Here is a 26200-nt window from a genome sequence, read left to right as displayed (position 1 = left end):
AGACTGACTCCAATTGGTCGAGTGCATGAAAGATGGCAGCACCCGTATTCTACATATTTGTAAAATGGGAGGAGGTAGAGACACGTCGTCCAATCATTTATACTATAGTACAAACCTGATGATGCAGTGCCCCCATCATGCAGCCAAAGAGCTCTGATCTATGGGTCAAGAAGCTCCTGGTCTGCAACCCATGTCAGAAAAAATACTAGATGACAAAAAAAAAAGGTCAAGAACAAAATGCCAATTCTGCACATACAAGGGGGGTCACCTTCTCATATTCCTGCTCACTGTCAGTTTCAGAGCGGCGGCTGACAGTTTGTTCTAAACTCCCCACTGCAGACTGGCGGCTTCTCCTCCATCCCATCTCAGATGCCTGGGGTTCAACCAGACTGGCAATGCGGCGGCGAGCATTTGTCAGCACAGATTGACTTTTTTGCCCCATGAGGTGTCGATATGCTGCACCTGACAGGCCGCTGGCTCCGTGCAGTTTGCCTGCCTTGTTAAGTCTGACACTGACAAGAAGTGACTGGGTGAGAACTGACACACACGGAGGGAAAATCTACGGCTACAGCAAATATTTGATGATGTGATTTACGCTGGATTGGAGATGGAAGCCGATGTTGACATTTATGTAACATCTGCACAGTCTGGTCGTCAGGGTCTGTCTCTCTCCCCGGGTTTTATCTCTCTCTCTCTCTCTCCCTCTCTCCTCCTCTCTCTCTCTCTCTCTCTGTCTCTCTGTCTCTCTGTCTGTCTGTCTGTCTGTCTGTCTGTCTGTCTCCGCGTTTCCACAATTGCAATCCTACCAGGAAAAATCTCACCTTTTGAGAAAGAAAGAAAGAAAGAAGCCTAGTTTCAGTCCTGATTAGCTGAATGGCATACTGTACACGTCACCTGGCACCTTTATAAAGCCGTGGTTAGCAGTCTGCACGTCACCACATGCAGGTATAAATCGTACATAATGTATGTAGAGACGTGTCACATGTCCCTTTATGTTGCGAAAAGATAAAACGCACTTCCCATGGATCACTGGTTTACAAACAACTGTGTGTTTAAGACTCGAGCAGGAAGTATAAACGTTTAAATGCCAACGGGGGAACACGTGACTGAATGTATTATTCAACTTTTTTTTTCATTTGGAAATCTTCTAAAACCTCTCGCAGCCTTTGAACCAGAAACGATTGCAACTCCTGTATCTCTGTGCCGGAGATAGAACGTGTCAGCGAGGGGACAGAGCAAAATGTGAAACCCTCCTGATGTTTGAAAAGGGAATTGAATGGTGCAAAAAAATTAAATAAATGCTAAATCACTCCCCGTAGTGAGCTGCACAAACATGCTCCAATCTGCCTTTCACAGAAAGTAAGAAGGGCAGGAGCAGGTTGTTTGTTGCCCCCCCCCCCAGTAAGAGTCCGGGGTTTCAGTTGAGCCTGGAGAACACTGTAATGACTTTAATGAAGAGGACTTGTTCTTAATTAAGATTAGATTTCTGTTTTATCTGGCTGCCACATCAAGGATCCTTTAGTTCCAGTCTGAATGGCGCCTCATTGTGGTCGATTACGTGGTTGATCGGCCATGTTAATTTAAACTGCATGACATCAGTTAGCTGGTGTAATTCTCACAGACCAGTGTGGACCGCCTTTGGTATTAACAAGTGTCAGAGGGGAGCAGAAAACATTATCCATACACTCAGATCTAGAGGACAACCAGTGTGTGTGTGTTTGTAATGTGTAATCACAAAGTGCTCTCTCCTGGTGTGTGGTACATTACTACTAAGTAGTAAATACTGTTTCTCTTTTTAGACTCACTCCTGTCTCACATGGTGGGACAGGTCACGTGTTGGACCACGTGACCACGTTGGACGGACTGTATGTGTGACAGCTTGAGTCTACTCCCCCCCCCCGCATGGCAGACTAGCAGAAAGTGCCTTTTAGTGCAATTACATGGGTTTCTACACATCAATTAGCAATCCAATTAAGTCTTGATGTGATGAATAGTGGTGAATAGGAGCGGAGGAGCTACTGATCTCACTAATAATGATTTCGCCGATTACACTGATCAGTCAGTGGCTAAGAAGACAGACATGCCAAGGTCATCAATTAACACACAGAATGAGCGCCGGGGAAAGAGCAACAAAGGGTAACACGCAATGTTATCCACTAATAGCAGCGTAAATAGTTTGCCATTCCTACTCAGGAACCAACAATGTTACATATTACATGGTGAGAAGCAGAGTTGTTTTGATGACAAGTTCATGATTTATATTTTATAATAACCTTAAATGCTATAATGTTCAAAATACACATGATTTGTCTTTACAATGCTGCAGTGCCTCTTTTACCTTCCATCTGAAACACTGTTTTTGCTCTCGGGACAATTTGATAATGCTCGGTTTGCTCTGTTAGGGCAGCCGGCCTATTGTTTAGTGTTTGGTCAACATCTTACAGCATGCGTCAGTAACATAGACTGTAAATAAAGAGGGATGACGCATCTCCACTTCCCCCCGATATCCAGAAATTAAGCCAATATATCCTGGACGTTGCGATCATCAGGTCCCACCAATACAAATGCTCGACCGATCGCGAGTCAACCTCAACTGTCAATTATGAGGTTTCACCCCCGTGTTAAAGTGTCAAACATCAGTTATTTAAACTACCTAAAATAACCATCCCTGGTAATAATGCAGCCCGCCACCAGGGGGCGATTGAGACGCTTTGGCTTGACTTTTGTTGATCTTTATATAGTGCATGGTCACTGTAGCCATGGTAACAATCCATCAATGCCATACTGATATTGAAAATCAGGATGAACCAGCTGACAGATATTATATATTGTAATATGTAACATTATAATCTCTCTACATCCCAGTGACGTAGGTGATAAACCCAAAATGCGTATAATGGACACTTGGTGGTCCTGACGAGGAAATGTATCCATGAAAGATTAATAATCAATATGTTTTCAGTTAATTTGAAGCTTGATTATTGAAAATTAATGTACTTTCCTGCTATTTCAGCTTTGTGTCCTTGTTTTCGTTCGTCTACAAGTTTCTGCAAAGTCAAGTTAAAAGGATAAAACCATAATTAGTCTGAGTCATGAGCGAGAATACTGTCGAGCTGTTTCAAGCTTTTCCCCTCATGCCACCTTACGAGCACCGAGCACCTTCCTAATATTTGAAGGTTCATGCATACTTGGTTACTCTGGGCCACTGGTTAATTCTATTTGGGTCAGTGACTTTAATGAATTAGATTTCATTCCTTTTCTCTTTTTTTTTTTTTAACGCTCTCTCCCCCTCCCACTTCGTCAGGCTCTGATTAGATATTTTAGAACCTGAGCAACACGCTCGCTACAAAGTGAAGTTGTGGGAATTAAAATATTCTAAAGCAAGGGCAACGGAGAGGTCACCAGCATGTTCCACGATTAACCTCCGTGGTTTTTCAAATGAGCTGTTAAGGATGTAAAAAAAAAAAACACTCAAGAAGAAAACATTTATCAGATGTGACTGGATTCAGAAGTGAACCCTGCCATTTAAAAACCTCTGGTGTAACACTTTTCATTTCTCTGCAACCCGGTATCTTCAAAACATATTTTTCTCACAGCTAAACTGCATCATGAGCAAATAAATGTTCTCTCAAACATATTTGCAGTCAGATTTACGCATTTGACATAATGAGGATATTTCATTAATGTATATGAGGGAAGACGAAAAAGCATGAATACTGAATATAGCAGTAAATTGCTTATAGACAACATTCACTTCAACCAATTTGTGACTTTTGTTACTAAAACTAATCTAACGGCACAAAAAACTCACACATCTTGATATGATCAATCCATCGTCGTTTATTAGAAATAAACCAACACAATAATGCTAAGTTTGTGATGACAGTTCAGTTTTAGCTTTTAGTATTAACAACTTTTAACATCAAATTAAACACTGATCTAAGCCTGTGTTGTGTTTTTACATCTTGCAATTTCTCCACTTGAAAGAATATTTGGCTGCTTTTATTAGTTTGCATCTACTGTAACTAAATAATCACCAAAATGTGCATTGACCTGTTCCACACTTTCAATGTAATTTCAATTTAACCACACGTCACTGTCAAGGAAATGTTAATTCCCATATATCTACATTATAATATGAAAGTTGTGTTTAGGCCTGAGGGCTCACTAATTATTAATTTGGCTGCTTTATTAGGCTGCTGTTGATTCATTGTAGATGAGCCATATTTTTTAAGCTATATTCTTGTTAAAGTTGGAAAATATTAGCATTTGAGAATACACCTGTTTTTTCATCAAACATATGGTTACACACAACATTAGCATATCAGCAAATATAAAAAATATGATGCAGTTGCTGTAACTCATGAGGCAGCATTAAAAGTTCTCAGGTGTAGTCAACAATAAGTCTACTTTTATCATTTCATAATATTTTTGGCTTGTCAATAAATATGCTAAATTGAGGTATTACAAATGTAGGAGCAAAAGTGAAACAGTCTTATATATATCATTGGATTCTGATTATTTCCGTTCTGAACAGATCTGCTTACACTGTTTGAGTAGCTGTAGCAATGCGTACTAGCAGTAGCAGTACTTTGAAATGTACTCACTTACACCTACTGCTCCTCCCAGGGGCATAAACCATCAGTAAGTGTTATCCTAGTTCTGAGTCAACCTCTCCAGGTCCATCTTCTCTCAGGGGGGACATTTCTTGGTTTACTCTCATTGATGTATCTGCAGCTACAGCCAACTTTTCCCAAACCTCCTCTTGTCTCATCTGGGCTGGGGACCAGCAGAGGTAGAGCACTTTGTAGGTCCACTTATAAAAGAAAATCATATGTAGTCTCCAAAGTATTTATTAACAATACTTGAAAAGATATAGTGGACCAGGATATATAAAGGTAAAGATGAGTGCACCACAGCTCCCCAGCAAAGATGGATGAATTGCAGAGTAATGCCCATCTGAGGAGCAGCCGCTGAGGCCAATGACATGTTGCAACGCTCCCATGTTCAGTGACTCACCGGGACATCCACGTGATGCTTGGATTTTACATCAAGCTTTTTCCCTGACAGAACCTGTTTAATAAACACTGAAAACAACACTGAAAACAAAACAACCTTAATGGAGTGTATGAGCTGGGGATGAGATTGAGGGCTTTATTCATCAACTTGTTAAACACTTGCCGCTGGAGACTACATTAACACGATGCTGTGGAGAGCGCTGTTCCTTTATCACTGCTTTTGCCATTGACCACAGAGACGGCTCATCACTATGAATGGACTCTCAAGTCGATGCAAGTATTTCCACTACAAACGTTTTGTAAAATCAGGTTAATGAAAAATAATAGCAGTATATAATTGGAGTCCTGAAAGGCTCAGTCATTTTTAGGTTATAGCATTCACCACGTTTCTTTACTCAAACAAATAAGCTTCTAAAACGTATATACAATTTAATTCCTCCTCTTCAAGATCAGGTTGTTATTTACAAAAAGCTCTCCCGACCCCTGTGGATGTGCAGAATCAGCACATTCACCACAGTTACCTGTAGCCTGTAAATCCTCTCCCCTCTCTTCTTACTGCCGTTCGTTGCAGAATCCCCCTTTGCAAGAAAATTGTGGATCCTCCAAGAGACGGCTGAGGTGTGGACGCCCGTAAAATGTGGCTGTAAACTGGCCGCCGCCGCGCGACACGCTTCTCCGCGCCACATTAACCGTAATAGAAGGTGAATTTCTCAGTGACAGGTTTTATGTTGTTGTCAGTCACACTGGTATGTAAAGCGTGATAAAATATTGCAAGATGGCAAAATAATTTATTCCTCACTCACTCGTGGCCGCTGGTGGACGGACGGCGACGATGGTTTGACAGAGCAACGTCGGGTTTCAGCGGTTTTGTGACACATGTTCGACGGCGTGAGACTTTCCGTACTTATGATTTGTTGCTTCCACCCAGACTGACGACGAGTACATCACAGTTCAGGTCTTTTAATGTCCACGTGCAGGCGTCTGGCTCTGGACCTCTGACAGATAGAAGTTAATTTTACTACTTTAAATAATTAAATTTACTCTTATTTTATTTTTAATATAGGTATTTTGATGTATTGCGTGTTGCTGTTTTCTTGTTGTACCTTTTTCTCTGGGAAGCACTTGGGTCGACCAACTTCTCTTAAACGTGCTGTGTAAATAAAATGGACATTGACATTGAAAATTTACTATTTGCACTAAAATTTATTTTGGTAAAGCTTTGGCTGCCGCTGTTATTTTCATGACTGAACTGTGCTGTTGTGTTAATAACATCTTTCCACCTATGGTAACGTGCTGGTTCAGGTGGAGCTGTAAATTCAGCAGGCCGACACAAAATCTAAAAACATATTGATTTGTTTTTTACACAGAGGGGGGGGGGGAAGTGGAATGTTGCAGATAAATTAAAGTCACATCAGCGGAGGGTTGTGAGGATGTTAGGTGATAAATTCAAAGATTTTTAATGACTTCTGTAATTAACAGGTCTCCGGTTTGGTGCAGAGTAATTAATCCCAGACTTCTGTTCAGACGGTGGCTCATCACGTCCTTGTAGTTGCTGCTAAGTAAGATTCTCCTGTTGTCAGTTTCCACAGTGTCGAGTGCTTGTATAGATCTACTGGTTAAGAATGCACAATATAACCGCACAACAAATATGGCCTAACTGAAGCTGTGTAATGTTGTTGTTGCTTTTTGTGTAGTGATGTGTTTCTTAAACTTTGTCCACCGACATAGACTCAGTTTTAAAAGACACACAAAAGATAGAAGACTTACTGGCTTATTTCTTTTCATGAATAAAAGTGCGTTACACTTCCACAATATTAACATAGGAATTGTTAAGAGGTGCGTGGACGTGTGACTACACTGTTTAGGGTCATAGATATTTTTTGTCACATATATGCAAAGTATGGTTACATCCATACCAATACGTTTTCCTTTGGAGCGTTTAAGATCTGTATCGGAAATAATCCCTGTCCAAACAAAACTGAACATGCATGTCATGTGACCATTCGCGTAGAGCAGGCATGTGTGTGCTGTTGTAGACAGGAAGCAGATTGTCGTGTCTGCAGCCTGTTGTTGACTTGCAGGAAAACACAACAAACAAGAAACAACGATGGTGACAGTTTCTTGGACCGATGACGAGATGGAATTATTCGTGTTTCCAAACGTCTCTGTTCTAGGTGCATGAAAACTCTGGCATAGTGTGGACAGCAGACGTGAATGTAAAGTTTTGAAAATGTAAATGTAGCAGTGTGGATGTAGCCTGAGTGACACTGTTTTCAACCTGCATGGAATCAGCCATCCCTTTTTCAGATGCAAAAAAGGGTCAAGCTGTGAAGGATTTCTAACAAGCAGAAGTTCAGGGTTTCATTAGGGGTGAAAAATGTGCCTTTCTGCAACAATTCTATTACGTCTACTGGCTCTGCAGCAGTAAAGATAGTATCCATATCCAAACCCAAATATACATTCGTCCCAGGTTTAGCGTTAGGAACGTGTACCATGCCACAGAAGCCGAGCTGAACACGGCTTGGAAGCAGCTGGGTTGGTGGTATTACACGGGGGTGCACGTTGTATTGTGGGTAGGCCATCCATCAGGGAGACTGCAGCTCCCAAAGGTGGTCTCTTCACGCTCAGCTCCCCACTGCTGCACCCCCCAACTTGCTCTACTTATGAACAGGCATACATTGAGATATGGACAAAATAATAGGACGGCCACATGAAGAATGACTTATACGATAATAAGACAGCTTGACAACTTGTGAGTTTCCGGGACTCTCGACCCGACCGTTCTGCAATTTTGGATCGGGAGATTAAAAAGAGACAATTGATACAATAGCTAACCTGCTTCACTACAAGTAGATTAATGAATACGCACATGAATAGCACTAATTGAGTCGCACACAAAAAAAGATTGAGGGTTCTACAAAAGTTTATATTTGTGGAGTTTTTTTGTGCACAAAAAGGCGCCCAGGAGCCATAACTCATGATCAGAGCTAAAAAAATAAGCAATAGAAAGTAAGTAATACAATTTGCATGTCATTAATTCTTCCTCGTGCATTCAAACAGGTTTGGAAAAAGCCAATAGATACTGTCTACCCACAATTTATGCTGGCAGCTGTTAAACACCAGCGCTCTCGCTCCATTCTCTCATTATTTTCTCATCTCTGAGGTGAAAACACCCCCATTCACGTCTGTGTTGTCAGGAACACCAGCATCACCGAAGCCTTGCACGCAGCCGATTCCAAATCGCCAGTGTGCAGTCGTTTCCACCTCCTCCACTTCTTTTTAACCTGGAGGGATCGTCCAATATCTCGTAACGCGTAGTTCAGGATTTGTACGACAGCTTTTCCCACGGATCCTTAACTTTCACACTTGGACTGAAGCTGCCATAAGCGTCGCTAACAGCAAACAGTATTTGTTTACTGTGTAAGTTGTTGGGTGTTCTGCTCCTCCTGTACTGGCAAATATGAATAAATGCTTGCACACATGAAGACACACACACGCACACCACATATCTGCAGGTCCCTTTGGGGCCAGTTTCACTACAGGCAGAGTTGAAATGTAAGCCCATGTGCATCCGTGTTATAGTGTGAATAACGTTGACCCTAACAGAACATGCACTTTATTTGATTTATGATTTTGAATTTCTTCTTTATATCCTCATTCATTTCTTTCTCCTATTTGAGGAATAAACATCAGTCATAACCACTTTACGTCTACATGTAACACTGCTGTCAACCATACATTTTGGTTGTCTTAACAATGAAATTCATCATAGACTTTAAACTATGATTGTAGATGTATTTTGCATTATTATATCTGCATTGTTTAGTTGTCTTCATATCCCGTCTTTTCTTAGATATGCCCATCGTTATTCTGCCTCTTGCTCCCTTGAAACCACATTTAAATATAGCCGATTTTCTGCCGCTTACGTGTTCAGTGAACCAAACCAGCCGGCCATGAAACGTCTTCAAAAAATTCTCACTAAGTGAATCCTCCTACATGTAGCACATTTGCTTATCATCAGAGAGGGATGTATATTGTGGAAGCAGACTTAAGACAGGGAGACGGCCTCACGGTGGGTCCATGATGTCTGTGTTGGTGCATCGGATCAGACAGAGGACGGAGGAAACGCAGGTGTTATCTTGCCATCGAGTGCTCGTCCAGGATCCTTATTCCTGTGGTATATCTGTACGTGGTCCTGTGATATAAGAAAACACATCTTACTGTCATGTGGTATGCAGCAACGACCGGGGTGAAAGAGCTCATGAATATCCACTGTATTAAGAGATTATGCATATTCCATTATTCATCGGATGAATTATTAAAATGAAGTGATCTTTGTTCTCCGCTGTATAGCTCCAACACCCTCACAGTGAAGGTGCGCTCTCCATGTCCGTTTTAATTGCTGGAGAACACAGACGGTGGAAGACTGAGTATTTACAATGACCAGGAAAAGAGTTATGAGGGACATAATTTAACTTGTAGATACGGATATGACAGCTCCTGCATATGAAAATTTCTGCAATAATGTGCGTGAGGGACATCGCACATTTGCATTTGGTGTCATGACGGGCGTCGTCATATCTGTGCTAGGATATGACATCAATAACTTTTATCAATGTAAAGCTGCAGGACACTTTGTAATTACCATATTCAATCGTTTCAATGTTCTTCATATTCTTAGCAGCTCTTACTTGAGGCGGCTTCCTGTTAATTTTAGACACTGCTCCCTGCTATCTGACTATGTGCTGTAGCTAATTATTTTTCTATTTCATTTTCAGCAGTGTGTAAGTTTGCACGTTCCTTTGACTCAACCTGTTTCCTGCACTGCCTCATGTTGTGGCTACCAGGTTAGTGTTTCTCAATTACTGTATCAATGGTGGTCAAAGTTTTTTACAAAATAGTAAAAAAAACTGTCTCTGGCTTTTTGTCTCACAGGAATCCAAAGCTCCACTTGCACAGTTTCTATTATGTTTGATGGAGGAGTTTAACAAATGGCAAATTACACCTATTAGATAAGACTTCATTAATCCTGAAGGGAATTCTTGTGCCAGCTTTACAGTATTACAGTATCAACAATATATAAAATAATAGAAAATGGTGAATAAAACAACAGGGTATTAAGTCTAAAAATGTAAGTGAAAATAAGACTACAAAGTGTATTGTAAATTAATTAAAATTATAAAGTATATCCAGAGTAATGCAGAACCAGTGCCTAATAGAAATAAAAATAGAAATGAGACAATGAAAACTAATACTGAACAAGGGTTAGTAAAAGTTCCGGTAGGTAGAAATGATAAAAGGTGTATGTGAAATGGGATACTGCACATGAATAGTATTATTTCATATTAGAAGACATATTGGACATGAAAAAGAAAAACTGAATAATTAATCTATTGTATATGTTGTTGGTTTTATTTCCAAGTGTCTGATTATCAGTGGTCCTCCCTGCAGAAGAGGGGTGCGTTGGACATTGACTTTACTTATTGAAAATGTATAATAAATATTCATTGTAATACTGATAAATACGAAATAATGAAATAATAGGTAACACAATGAGTAATAAGTAATAAGTCACTTTTGCTGCAGACAGTTCAGTGTGGGCCACTGATGACAGTTTATTTTGTCCTCGGTAAATTCAAACATCCTTTGTTTTTAAGGATGTAGATGACATTGATGACAACGACACTGATATCAGCAACATTAACGTCCACCCACCTCCACAGAGGTGTCGTCCTGCAGGCGGAGCAGGACGTGCTAATCTCACCATCACAACAAACTAGCTCCTGATATTCTCATTCTGGGTTTTGTGCTGCGTGTTGAAAATGATGCAACCTCGAAGCAGACCACTCACCTTTAGAATGTGTCTGTATGTCTACACATATATACATTTCCATCAATACTAAATAAGATACTTAGCATCTAGTGTTGCTGTCACTAAGCAACAACACCAAATGGCATTCTATTGATGGGATGCGTCAAATTCAGTTGCATAATTTAGATTTACATAATTTCTATAATTACGTCATAATTTGTCAAACGTGTGTGGGAAGTTGCAATGCAAAGGTTATGCTCCATTTTTTTGTTTTAAAACTTTTAACAATTGTATATATATATATATATATATTGTCTCTGGATAAAAGGTTTAAGGAAGGTTTATTTACAACTGCGTCTATTTGTTTATTTTCAGGAGGATTATGCTAAATTTACTGAACCGAGGGGGGGGTCGTGAGCCAGAGAAGAATTCATTAAATCTTGGAGCAGATGTGGTTAAAGAAGCAGGTACAGGAATTTATTTTCAAATTTTTCTTTGCGAGAGGGACCCTGGTCATCATGGTCACAATAATAAACGCTGGTTAAACTGGTGTGTGTGTGTGTTTCCAGTAAAGACTTAAGGCTAGAGCACACAAGCTGTGGAACAGTCATGAATAAAAAAATTAAAATAAAAGATGACTATCACCTCTGATTCCCAATGATAAAATCCCTTTTTCACCCGTTCACCCACTCATCCAATGGACTTTGCTCGTGTCATAATTACTGAAGCCGTTAATCATTCATCAGCAGATGAAGAAGACATGTTTTTCAAAGGACGGCCTCTTGTCTTTGTCATTACTTGATCATTTATATTGACCATTAAATGATAATCATAAACTATCTAATCCATGAACTTAATCAATCTTAGATTTTCTCACTGAGGTTTCTTAATTGCATGTTCCAGTAAAGGACATGTACGATCTTTATCTGTAGCAGGTGGACTCTGCGTGTTGTGACTGAATTCATTTCTGGACTATGAATTATGCTGGAAGTAGAAATATAATGGGGCCTTGAACTGCCTGTGTTCACTCCAGAGAAATGATCACAGCTCCCTCTCAACTGCTTATTGCTTCATTTATGGGAATGACCTCCCTTTCTCTTTCCCTCCACTCCTCCCTCGTTCTCTCAAAACCTTCTGAATATTTCAAGGCGCCTTGAAAAAAGCCACTAGTTGTATCAGATTGCAATTATCATTGTTATTTACAAAACAAAATCCCAGGAGTCTTAGATTTTGAATAATGCAGACGGCCGTGGAAGAGATAAAACCCCAAAGCACTCCGTCTTCAGGCGAAATCATATCAAGAGTTTATTTCTCCAGCATGTAGGCAAACAACCATCATGTTCTCACTTGGACAGAAGATAGGACACGTGTTGGTCCCCGCTTGTTTGCCGACATGCTCGAGGAATAAACTCATAATATTGCTTCAATTGAAGACCTGGAGCCTTTGTATTTTTTATTTCCACCTATACTTGTCTGCATTATTCAACATCCAAGACTCCTGGGATCTTTTGTGTTTTGTTTTTTACCTGCATCACTGAAGATCACCTGTCGGATCAGCTGGAGCCACATGGCGCTTCCTCCCTCCTTTGCAAACCACCAGTGTTATTTCTCAGTCATTTATTCCAACACGGTGTCTCCTTCTTCAGCCGGCACCTACTCTCCGGATCAAAACGTGCCTTTGTACGTGTGTTTGCGTTACAAGTGCAAAACATCTTTAATGTAATCACAAAAGCCGTTGTCCCTGTCAGACGTCTCCTCTCGTCTCCTCTCACGGCTCGTTTCAAGCAGAGCATTTGTGCAATTACTGAAGGATCCTCACTAAGTATCAGGGGACAATTGTCTCGCTCAATGTGATCATATGTACAGAAGCACAGCGTAACTCCTCTGCATGCTCACGTCGATTTCTGCCAAGTAAACGGAGCACTGAGAGATTTCAGTGTCGTATGTGCTGACATGTGATATCCGGCTGTTTTTGACTCTCTCTCATTGAATTCAGGACGGTCTTTCTGTTTGTCTCCCCAACCTTAATGCTGCTTATATCGTTCCCCTGATTCTCTCACATCCTCTTAAGTTTCCAAAAGGCCTGAAGGATCTTCTTTCTGCATCCCAGCCCATTTATGTCTTTTTAATCTCCGTCATTTGTACATCTCTGAGATGGAGCATTGTCGTTCAAGTGGCACATTTAACCTTTAATTACCTGAAACAGACCCATAAGTGCTGGTGAGTAATTACATCGTGGCTGAATGTTTTCAGAATCGCTTCAGTATCAAGGCAAAGACATTATTTTTGTTCTTCCTGTAATTACAGCATCCTTTTAAATATTCTCATTGATAACTTTTTTTTTTTAAATAGGGCAAATAGAATCACTGCTGTTTGCTTTCAACCCATTTACACTGTAACGCTGTTATCAACGTACAGTATATAGGTTAAATAGCTTGGCTTTTCTTTATAATGTTAATTACAGACCTGGACCAAATTGCTTCCTGCGATATATATTTTGCATGATTATGGCTGCAGCTATGTTTTTTCTCTAGATCACACACTCAGCTACATCTGTTATAACATCACTACAGCTCAACCAATGATTGTATATAATGATGGAGTCCTCCTGCCATTGTACAACCATGAAGCCAAGAGGCCATCTTGCTCTGGTGGCATCATAAGGAGCCAGGGTAGTGATCGTGGTGTGGAGCCAAGGTATCAAGGTAGTTATGATTCAATCTCAGCTGTCAATCTTTGTCTTACCCCATTTTTATAACATAACTTCTCAAGACCAAACTTATCAGAAAAAAAAAAACCACTTCTCACATCAGTGTGATAGCAACTTCCTAATATGACAGAAATCATCTTTGGGGAAAGAAATGTACTTGGGGTGTACTTTGACTTTTTAGTTTGGCCCACGTCCCATCCACAAACATGGAGATAAGGGGGTGGGGTTTATGACCTATGCTCCAGCCAGCCACCAGGGGTTGATCAATACGGAGCTGTCATGTTATTGTTCTTTATATACAGTCAATAGACTCAAACCTTATATGGAGATAGAATTTAGATAATGGATAGTTCTGAAAAAGCCCAGATTACTGGGCATATAACAACAATGTTATACGATCTGTAACTATGGTGTGATTAAGGTTATTTAAATATCATGTCACAAAAAATGTATGGATGACACATAAGTGGGTGGACATGATCCTGTTTTGTGATTTGAGTTTTGAGATTACAAAGTATTTTAAGTCTTTTTGAGCTCAAATTTGGGTCTTATTCTACGTTTCATAATTTTAGAAAATGATGAAAAATGCAACCAAGTGGTTTCCCTAAAAACAGAATTTTAGGCTAATCTGTTCATTCTAGCCTAGTACATTTTTTATCTTCTGTGCTCGGTGTGTGTTTAGAATTTCAACTTCTTCGCCTCGGAATCACTTTTGTTTTCCGATTTACAATCCTGTTCACATTTTACAACGTTGCAAGGGATCTCAGTCGTCCCCTGTCTGAGTGGCAACAATCAGCTGGCGTCTCTGGTGAGAACTGAGCAACTGTGCCAAAGAAACACACCATGAGAGACACTCCGTACTGTGTAACTGGAGAAACCAGTCATAATGGGCTGGTGCAGGGGACTCCTCTCTCTCTCTTGCACGTTTTCCCTATCAAATTACTCTGGTAAGAAGGCCCAGTGACGGAGCTCATCACATCACAAAGGGGGGAGAAACCAGATAGCAGAATTCCCAATCCCCAGTTTAGCAGAGATTTGAAATAGCAATCCCCATCAGGGCCCAGCGATGTCAGTTAACTTCCCCATTCACGGAATAATGGCACAGAGCCGACCCTCCCGAAGTATTGAACAGCATCAGGGGACGACGCTCAATGAAATCAGCCGGGGGGATCTCTCACTTCTTAAGCTTTTCAGTAATATGATCCCCTGCTATCTGCATTACCATATGGGATCCGGCAGCCAGGTAGGGGCAGAGGCAGCGGGGCTTCAGACAGATAATTGATTCCCATTTTTAGTAAGAGGATTGGGGGATGTTGCATAGCAGCCCTTTTCAAAGCTGCAGCTTTTAGGCGGTAAAGCTACATTATACCTGACTCAAGGAAAATCTGATCTGTTATTCTTGTACAGCTCTCTGAGGTGGTAGAGTGCATAAATAAGCCATGGGCTACAAGAGGTCTCTGGTTGCCACAGCTAGACAGACATTCAGCAGGAGGAGGAGGGGGTGGCAGAGAATTGATGTGTGCAATTCATTTTTTTTTTCACAGAGTACATTTGTTTCAATGGGCCGAATTATCTCCCTCACTGGACGCATCAATTAGAAAAGGTGTGTTATTGTCTGTTAAAAACAGGAAAGAAGCTACGAAACCATTTAGGCACCTTGTATCAGACGTTAAAGGTCCAAAACGGAGCAGTCACAAACAAACAGACAATGGTTTGGTTTCTTATCAGGGACACAAGACATATCCTCCAGCCGCCAGCAGGCTCCTGGACTGTGAGCCATCAGGAGACTGGGTCTCCAGCCAAATGGAGTTCATCCCCCCCCCCCCGAGTGAGAGAAAGAAAAATGTCACCCAGGGTAGATGAATGAGGGATGAGTCATTTCCATTTATGAGGTTGAGAATGCTCACACTGGTCTGCTGTCATGTCCCTCTGTGATTGAAACGTGTTTGTGTGTATGAGGTTGTGTGAGAGAGACAAAAGAGCAAAAAAAAAAGAAAAGAGGGAGCGTCGGAATGAGAATTTTTATTTATTTTTTCGCTACCAGCATCATGACTCTGGTCATCAAATGTTTACCCAGAGAGCATCAGTGCTCTTTCACCATGCTCCACCACCTTACTCGTGCACTAATGCGCTGCTCCTTTCACAACTGTAAAGAATGGAGAGAGATGCACCGCTGCGTTTCTGAGGCACATCCAGTTACAGTCTTCTGCATAACTTGACATTTACATCTCAGCCCACACAGATAGTATATCCACCGCATATATACACCTGCTGAATATTCATAGTGTTCCAGTCCAATCACTTGTTTAAAAAAGGTTGTGGTGTTATTGCTTTACGGGTGAAAACTTTACCCCATTGTCCAATCGGAGGAGTTTACACATGAAGATGTTGAGTGTTAAAGGATTGATGCAAGAAGCTCTGCACATGAAACGAATTATTGTATCAATCCCTCCAGTATCCGCAGCACTTATTCCTTTTGATGGTCGCGGGGGGAGTTGGAGGTCAGGTGGCTATCGTATCACATAGAAAGACAAGGAACCATAAATTCTCACATTCACACTAACGGTCAATTCACAAGTCCCCAATTAACTTAACCTCAGTTTGTAAACGGACACGGAGAGAGAACATGCAAACTCGACACAGTGAGAGACCTCAGCCAAACCGGGATTCGAACCGGCAAACTTCTTGGTGTCAGGTGCCAGAGCTCTTTCTTTTTAACTGTTCAATACAAATTCAATCACATTTGTTTTACCTGCTTGTGCAATCATCCTGTGTCACTGCACTTTACTCAATAGCCTTTTCTATACAAACCACTTCTACAGTGAAAGGTGTATATTATGTACAAACTGCATTTTTTTAATTTACATTTTTTTATATTTATTCTATGGCCTTTTTTATATTTTTATTCTCTTGTCTACCTCATTCTGACTTGCCTGCTTTTGTAGCAACTGCAATTTCCCTGGTGTGTGGATCAATAAAGTCTCATCTTTTATATCTTCTCACTTTTGTTACAACACAGTAACTCCAGCCCACCTGCTCCGTTACAGCACACGTGAGACTTGGAGTGGAGTTAGAATTAAAGCTTCCCCCGTGGACGTCTCGGATCATTCTTGCAGCTGTGGAGCAATGTTCCGGTGAATGGATGTGGAACATTGCACTACGGTCGGCTGACCCTCAACTTTTCTGAGCTGGAACAATATAGAGAATGAATATGGCCGCATATCGATACAGGTTCTGCATACATACATGAGGCACCTACACAGCTTTAATATTTAAACAGTAACCTCACTCCGCCCTGGAAATCCTGTTTTTAACCTCTCACCTTGCTGCAGTGATGTAGTCCTTCTACTCCTGTGACATCTCTCCAGGGTGTGGTTACAAAAACAACAGTACAAGCTTGAAACTTTATCCGAGAGGGCAGCAAAGATTCTCTTTACTTAAAAGTTTTTACTCTTTAAAAAAATGCATGCTTGCATCTTGAATCGGACTCGACGGCCGTGGAACTTGACTAAAGTTTAAACTCGACTCCCCGAAGATTCTCACATGTGCTCGTGAAGCCTCAAGACTTCACCTAAACTCGCCCTAAAGGATTTGCTCTGAAAGACATAAAAACGTCTCTGGCAAGTCCTCATTAAATGTTGTCAGAGCAAAAAACCCAATGAGCCAGCAAACAGAGTCGTATCCTTTTCTTTCCAACTAATCTTTACAAAATGTTGCCACAGCATCCAGCGTATAATCTATATCTTTACACACTTTGAGTAAGTTAAGTTACTGCTCCTACCTGTTTTAGGTCCCATTAGACTCGTCTCTCCTCAGGAATAGACATTTTCAGAAGTGAACTCTGGAGGATGGCCTGTCAGGAGGGGGGAAGCAGATGGACCCAGGATGCAGAGTTTAACAAAAAGTGTCCTTTTAATAGGAAAAAAGTCTTTAACAGAAAAAACAACTGAAAGCACACAGGGGAAAACACTGGAGGCTTACACGAGGAGATGCAGAGGACGGGCGCTCAGGAGACAAGGCATACAAAAAGCACAGGGGATCACGACAAACATTATGACAACGAACCGACAAGGACAAAGGGAAGCACAGAGACTTATATACACACACAGGGAAGGCAGGGGCAATTGAACACAGGTGGAACACATGAGGACTGGTGCAGGCAATCACAGACAGGAAGTGAAGAAAGAAAACACACTAGGAACAGAGACCACAAAATAAAACAGGAAACAGAACACAGGGAGTGGGAAAACATGCGACACAGAGACAACACATATACAAACATAAACACAAGGATCTACAAGAAACACGAGGAGGAGATAATTAAACTGAAAACCCTCTTAATAAAGAGGCGGAAAAACACTGAAAAATACAAAACCATGACATGGCCACACAGTTGCAGAAGAACGCAGCAGGAGATTCTCCGCTCAGACGCAGAAATCACACGTTTGTGTTTACAGCACAAAAGCTCTGTCGACACATTGTTGTCTTCTCCCTGTGTGGCATCACTTTTTCATCATCAGATATTTGTATTTTTTTTGGTGTTTTTTTTTTTCTTTCAGTTTTGCATCAGTCGCTTGTTAGGATTCTCATCAACACACCCACATGCTCGCTGTGAATCCTCAGGATAAGCTCCTGCTGCTTTCTCACATGTGCTCATTTGAACAGAGTTTAATGTTTTAATTCCGCTGTGGAAATCACCTGTTCTTGTTCACAGCACATCAACACTGGCATCTGCCCCCATCACCAAAACCTCACTCAAACCTCATCGTCTTTCCAATTCCACATCTTCATGTGGAAGTTTTTTTAAGTTTTCCATCTGTTGCGTATTATGTCATCAGTGTAGTAGGGGTATATTGTTGTTGCGCTATATTACAAGATGAAACAGGAAATTCCCACAGGTACTGATTGACACATTTATTGTGAAGGAGGCGGATCGCCACTTCCGGTGTTAAAGGGTTTTTGTTTCTTTCTTTTTATTGAGTTTCCATCATTCTGTTCTTTTACAATTGTGTACATAGGAAAGTTGGGTATTGTGTTGAGTGTGCGTGTCTTCTTGGGAGGTGGGATGGTGATGAGTAGTGCTGGAGTTAGAGCGAGCGTTTTCTTTCTGAAAGCGGTATTGCTCGCGATTCCGCGGTGGTACTTCCTCTTTTGCTCTGGACTCTCTTGGTAAGATATTCGCTGGGGGTCAGTGTGAGTAAGAAAAGTTGGTGAAGGTCCCAGTTATCTATACGGCTGTTGCTGTGCAAGAAATAAATCATTCGGAAAGACATTTCCTTGGGAGTCTGTCTTCATTGTTATCCACAACGCAGAGTTGAAGACGCTACATCAGCGCACCCACTCTGTTGTGGTGAATCCTCTGGAGGATTTGCAGTGTTCTCACCTAAGGTAGTTTGGAAATCCTCCTGTGTTTGTACCCGGGGTCTGGCAGGAGGAACTCCACAGGCAGTGAGAAGCCGTTAACACGTTCTCACATAGAGCCCCTTCAGAGATTTCAGATTATCCAGAGTTCAGTGCATGTCTGAAAGCAGCTAATGTTGACACAGTACTCGCAGTACATACAGTAGGTCAATTACCCACTAGACTCACAGTCTCATAGAAATGCTGCTGTTACACAAGGTGCCATTGTTGAACTTCCCTGCATTGCGTTGTTCGCGTAATGCACTGCTGCAGGAATCAGCTGTAATTGGCAGACTGTTGCTCAGCACCAGTTGCATTCCTCTCTCACAGCCGCCTGTTATCACAACACTGACTTCTGCAGAGAAAGCACCATTTGGCTTCTTTTTTTTTGTATTTTTCAAAACAGGATCCCAATGCTACAGAGCATTTTGCAAGTGCTTCAGTTTCTCCGTCAGCTGGCACGCTCGCTGGTAGCCCGCCATCCGTCTTCCAGCTCTACCTGCTAGATGTGTTTCAATCTGCCATTTCTCAGCAGAGCTGGAGAGACATGTAACAAGTCACGTGTCTCTCCCAAATGGAGCGAGAGGCAACCACCACAGGGAGAGAGAGAAAGAGTGAGAGACGAGGACGGGGGGATTGCTGAGAGATTGCTGAGAGGGAAAAAATGTCTGTGCTGCTTTTTAATTGGGGAGAACATTTAGCAGACAAACGTATGACAACCCCACCTGTTCGTTTGCCAGTCTCCGTGGTTTGTGCTACAATATGGAGCTGACAGAACTCCCTGAGAATTCGGCTGCTGCCTTGACAGGAGAGCAGAACTCCAAACGCCGGCCGACTTGTCAAAAACCTACATCACACTCCTCAAAAACGTGAATCCAGCGAATCAGAGCTATACGATTTTTCCACAAGTGCACTGCTATTATTCAAATGACGACTTATTTCTCATGTCCAAAAGAAATTTTTAATGCTCCTTCAGAATACGAGTGGTAATTATCACAAATATAGTGTGTGTGATTCTTCTGGAATTGTTTTGTGCTATGTGGGTTTACTCGTACCACATTAATTTATTTTTTATTTCAGATGTGTTTTCTTACAGGTGAAAAATACTCAAGAGACACACCGGCACATGTAATATCCAGGACATACAGAGCAGCACAGAGACCAAGCCCCACCAACACATCATTACTCTCGGTGCAGTTATTCTGCAGAGACTCCACAAAGTCCACCGGTGTCTTAAAATCGCGCAACTTCAATGTTTTAATGAACTCAACAGTTCAGTCGGGTCATGTAGGAAGAAAATCCACGTATTCCCCCCTCCTAGGTCTTCACTCTTTCAACCCCCCCCCAAGTTTATTATCAACACTAAACTTCATGTGTGAGTCACAGCCGACATCCCAGCGTCAGTGGCCTCAGCAGTGTCGTACGGATTATGATGTATGGTGCACACCATCTGAAGACTTCGGGCTCTAAACTGCTCTGCAGACGATGCCAAAATAGGCTGTGGTATATAGGCTGCTAATACAAAATGTATCCTCAGTCTCAAGAGACTCTTGAATACCCACAAACTCCTCTCCTTCCCACACGAGTGTGCAGAATATGAAGTTTAATAAGCATAAACATGATTTTTTTTCTTCTTTCTCCTCCCTCCTTCTTCTTAACATCCGGAGCTGAAAGGATTGGACTCCGGACAACAGTCTTCTCAGAACTTAACGATCGTGCCATCTGGAGGCAGGGAAGTGTTGTAGCCACTGATAGCGATCATCTTTTTTACACTTTCCTCTCCCAGATGGTGGGTGGGGGGGGAAATGACGCACCATCTGGGCGCAGGTGTCGGTGCTTTGAAAGCGAAAAGCAGCCGCCGCAAAGTAGCCGTAAAGATATTTGCACAAGCACTTCTAAAAGTTTGCTTTGATTAAGAGCTTTTAATGTGCGAGTCTTTTAAGAGTTTAAGTAACTGTGTGGCTACTGTGTGTGTGTGTGTGGATCTGTGTGTGTGTGTGTGTGTGTGTGTGTGTGCAACCCTTTAACCACATGCATGTAATCATCATTGCCCAAAACTTTTTTTTAATTTCATAACTGGATTTTTACCGTTTACATTTTTTGCCTTCAGGTTCAACATGTGTTGCATTTTCCACTTTCTGCACCGAGAGAACTGCTGCATGAAAGATGCTAACACGAGTCTTGACTGTGCATTTCATTTCATGGGTTTCATCTCACGTAAAATACTTTGCTGTGTTGGAGCAGAGGGATTTTCTTTGCACAGAAATAAAAACCATGCTCTTCTCCAACTGAGACATAATAATGCTGCCATCAAGTGGTCAGCCATCGTTATTACACCGACCTCATCATCATCATCATCATCATTGTCATCATCATCATTATTACCGACCTGACGCCTCTTCTTCTCTTGTCACTCTCAGAACAAACTCGTAACTCGTATTACTATGTAATAACATACATGGTCTACAGATTCAGATTATATATTTGTTCCCAATAAACAGCTGATGATTTTGCAGGCACGTGTCATTCAAGGCAATAATAAATAATAACCTTGGTTTTTCATATCAGTGCATAAGAACTTGACTATCAGTGCAGTTGCTTCACGAAGCAGCTCAGTGTGGCCACTAGATGTCACTGTTTACCATTAACTCTGAGCGTGGCAGAAATCCCAGGGTTCACCTGCATTGTGAGGAACTCCTCAATGAAGTAAACAGACTGAATCTGAAGGATCAGGCTTGTTATTGTTTGTGTGCTCCCTCCACACTGCACAGTCAGAGACGATCAGCGTTATGTCATCCTGAGTGTGTTCGGTTCGAACATAGTGTGAAAAAAAAGATTCCTCTCAGTAAAGATTCAGTGTTTACCACAAACACACCTCATGTCACTGAAGAGGGAGGTTTGTGCGCGTGTGTGTGCGTGCGTGTGTGTGTGTTTCTGTACTTAGACCTTTGTGAGGACCATTTTAAGCATAGACCTTATAGAATGAAGACATTTTGGGAAAGTGAGGACATTTCTTTTTCAAAGGGCTGTTTGAGGGTTAAGAGTTTGTTTTAGGGTAAGGGTTAGAATTAGGTTTAGGCTAAAGTTAGGGGTAGGGTTAGGGTTAGGTCAGGGTTAGGGGCTAGGGAATGCATTATGCCAATGAGTGTCCTCACCAAGATAGAAAGTACGGACGTGTGCGCAAACCAAGAACAGCTCAACTCCAACATGTTACAAAATGATTTATCCATTTTTATCATGAAACAAAATTCATTTGTGATTCATCGTCATGATGAACACAGTTCCAGTTATCGACTAAAAAGACCACTTCAGACTGATCATCACTTGTAGTTTATTAGGAGTGTTTGTTACTTCATCTCATCCCACAGTCCATTAATCAAAGAATGTCGGCAGCACCTCCAAGCATCCTGCAAATTGAGGTCAATCAGTTTGTTATTGTGGAAAAACATAGCATCTACATCTTAGGATCTAAAGGGAAAAACTGTAGACGCTTCACCAATGTAGCAAATATTATTTAAAAAAAGATAATTGATAGTAATCTCACTGCAAGACAAGAGTCATATATAATAATAGTTTCATTTAAAAAAAGCCCCTAACCCTCTCACACACTACAATACTGTACAGCACTGTGCACCTTCACACACACACAGACACACACACACACAGAGAGAAGCTAAGTTAATTGTATTAAATTGTTCTGACTTCCGACCACAGTACTTCCACTTGCTTTGTTTTGTCTCCACCAGGCCAATACCTGGCGACTGTAATCAGGGCTGAAGTGAGGTGGAATAAAGGCACAACATTCCCGCCTTGATCAGGCTAAAGTGAGAGAGAGAGACAGAGACAGAGAATAATGCTAATAGGCCCTGAAGCCGCAGCCTGTCAGAGTAAAGAAAGTGCGTTGGAGTGTTTGAGGCCTCGAGCCAAACCAAGTCACATTAGCACGAGAGATCAGACTCTGTCTCTGGAGTCAGAAATAATGCTGCGCTCCAGAAATCCTCTCTGAATTAGTGTTTTATCTTCTGCTGGTGTGACTTTCATTGAGCTACATCAAAAGCCTCTGTCTCTGTTTCTCTGTGTGTGTGTCTGCGTGTGTGTGTGCAGCACAGTGTGTTTATATTCGGATATTTGCCAGTATGCGTGTTCATTTCTTCCATCCAGGGCTCAGTGGAAACGTTTTTGTTTGTGTGCAGCTGTCCTTCCACCTGCCTGTTGTGGACTGACACTGCCATTAACGATGCATTAATTCCAGGTTTCAGTCTTTCCACATTTTCTCGGCTCCTCGCGAACACGCCGGCCTGACACCACGCCCTTCGCCCTTGTAAAATCTTGGCAGCGTGTTGTGTTGTGTTTTTCCTCCAGGCTGAAGTCTTGTAGTGAAAGTAAAGACTTGGTTTGAAAATGATTTCTCCTGGCACTGGGAGTTGTATATAGTTCTCTTGGGCTCTATTTCCTTTTTAATTTAGAGTAGTTGTGGTGTTCTGAAACTGTGCAGTAATGTGATACCTTCACAACACTGTCTGCTTGGAATGCTTTAACAACACAGGGAGAGGTCACTGTGCGTGATAAATATAATCAAAGCAATACCAGTCAATGTGATGTAACTGGCAGAATATTTTATTTTAAATGATATTTAAAAAATATATATATTCACGCCTTGCAAGCTGCTGTATATTTAACATCATTTACTTGTGTAGGGCGATTAAGGAACAACTTATATTTTGTAATTTATGTCATCTTGTAAATTGGTCCTGTCAGGGTTCACATGTTTGATTCACTGACTCACTCTTCAACTGTTTGGATGAGTCACTCAAACATTTCACTTCTACCATGAAACACATTTGTATAAAATACCAAGAAATGGGAGATTTGAATATTTTTTGTTTAAAATAATAATAATTATGCTAAAAATTAGGCGGCCATATATGATTTTTTTCAGCTGAACTAACATGAATATAAACTCTGACAGAATAAATACTAATAAATAAATCTCTAAATAAAATGTTGTTTTAATCAATGCAAATCTTTTTCTTAAATCTGGAGGCAGATAGTAATCAGCAGTCCGAACTTAAGCTCTGACATCGCTGGCAGTGTTTAGGCTCGGCTCTAACGCACTATGGAAAATGTTCCAGTGTGGCCCCGCGTACCGTACGAGAGCAGAGCGGCGGGATCGCACAGCCGCTGCCCTGCTCTCGTGGCTTAAACCATGGCTGAACCACAAGGGTGCGTGATGCTGCAGCCTTTGATGCCAGGCTTGTTTACATGACATAATGATGCCCATGCTGTCAGTTTAGAGCGTTTCAATGCTCTCCATTCCCTCACAAAGGACACTCATCAGACAGTCTGTTTTGCTGGTGGAAATGTGGCTCATTATCATGGGTAAAACGATATGAATTGAAAATGTAAGAGTTTCTGTCAGTGCTCATTGCGGAATTGTGTGTTTCCGAAAGTAAATAAATAAATAAATTGAGACCATTTGAGGGAGACAATAGAGATTCATCAGCGTGGAAAGTAAGATGCTGCATGGTGTGTGAAGACCCCATTTGGAGGATAACTGTTGAGAGCTGTGTTTACTATAGGTGGAACAATTTGTCAAACAATGACACAACAAGTGGAATTTCAGGGGGGGGGGGGTGCCAGCGGGGTGCCAGTGAGTCTCTCTGTCTCCCGGCCTCACGTGCTCTTTAATGTACTCCTGCACAGTAAATAGCACGTGTATACATTTTGTGAATGTGGGTTTTGTATGTGCACACATGCGTGCTCACAAACATGCATATCAAGTGTGCACATTTCCCTCTTGTGATCACAGAGCGAGTGTAACTGGAGTGTTCGAAACCACATTCTCTGTGTTTTTCTTCTTCTTCTTCTTCTTCTTCTTTGCATGTGTGTGAGCATCTGTCCTGTTTTATTCAATGACACAACAGTCAACTCCATGGTGACAATACATGTAGTACATCCTGTCTACTTTATATTCAAAGAGGAAAACTCGTGAAACAAAAGTACTTTGCGGATGAATTCCCAAAACAAGCTGTGAAGACTTTACTTTATTTTGTCTTCGACCAAAGTAACTGTAGTTTTTCCCGTGATGTATTTGTACAGTAGGACCACATTATGCAGCATGGGTGGTCTTAACCCCGACTCTGGAACTCCAGAGGGGTCCATTATGTGCATCATGTCCCTATAGCGTGCTGCGTTACCAGGTCATCGTGAAATGGTTACGTGCATTCAACAGACCCCTGCAAGAAACATGTGTAATGTCTTTTTTTCCATTTTAGCCTCTCTCAGCCATTAGAGAACAAACTCACTTCACATCCAGTGTCTTTCAGGAACAAACCCATTACACACCCACCGCTCTGTCGAGAGGCCACCGGTCCGCGTTTTTTGCGAAATGACCCGTGTGCCTGCTGAGGTGATCGCTAAGGAGATTTAAATGTTTGTGGTGGCCGGTGCTTGTGGTAGGTGATATCTAATTAGCCGACACGATAATGAGTTTAGCCCAGAAGAGGAGCTCTGGTGTCATAGGTCGAGTTTTCGGCCCGAGGCAGAGGAGGAGCTGAATCTGACCCCAGAGTCCAGTTCCAACACGGACTTTCCCTCAGGAGCCAGAGGGAAGAAAATGGGTGAAGGGAAGTGGGGGTAGTTAATTAAAAATCTAGCTCCAATGGTAGTTGGTAAACTTAATTGTGCACAAGACCTCGAAACGTACGAGGGATATTCAACATCTCGTCCTATTTTCTAAAAATAAATGTAAAGATTTTATTGACTTCTTGTTGATATATGCTTTCTGTCTTTCTGTTAACTTTTGGAAACCTAAAATATTCCAAATGACATATTCAAGATACCTTTTTAGTGGATTTTCATTGAGTTTAAGTCTTAAGTCTGACTAACGTTAAAAACTTGTAAACAAAATATAACAGGAGAATATGTTAGATTTTTGCTACTGATGCTAATATGCATTTTGTCACTGCGTTTTTTATTAAGTTATTATTGTCACACCTAAATTACAATTATAAATACAAGCCCAGTCCCAAAAACCAATCAATAAACAATACATGTTTGAGCCAGATTCCTTTAAGGATCATACTGGCGATAATGGATGATTATAATAACAAACCATTTGACACATTTCAGGTAATAATTTCAATATTCTCAACATCTAAACTAGACGCCCTGGGGCATGATCTCAATAAAACTAATGTGAACTCATCTGTTTTTATCCAAACAAACCGACCTTTTGTCTTCTGCTTTCAAAAGATTCAA

The sequence above is a fragment of the Hippoglossus stenolepis genome, chromosome 3 (genome assembly GCF_022539355.2).
Source record: "Hippoglossus stenolepis isolate QCI-W04-F060 chromosome 3, HSTE1.2, whole genome shotgun sequence".
NCBI classification, from domain to species: domain Eukaryota; kingdom Metazoa; phylum Chordata; class Actinopteri; order Pleuronectiformes; family Pleuronectidae; genus Hippoglossus; species Hippoglossus stenolepis.
Note: the sequence above shows the minus strand (reverse complement) of the source record.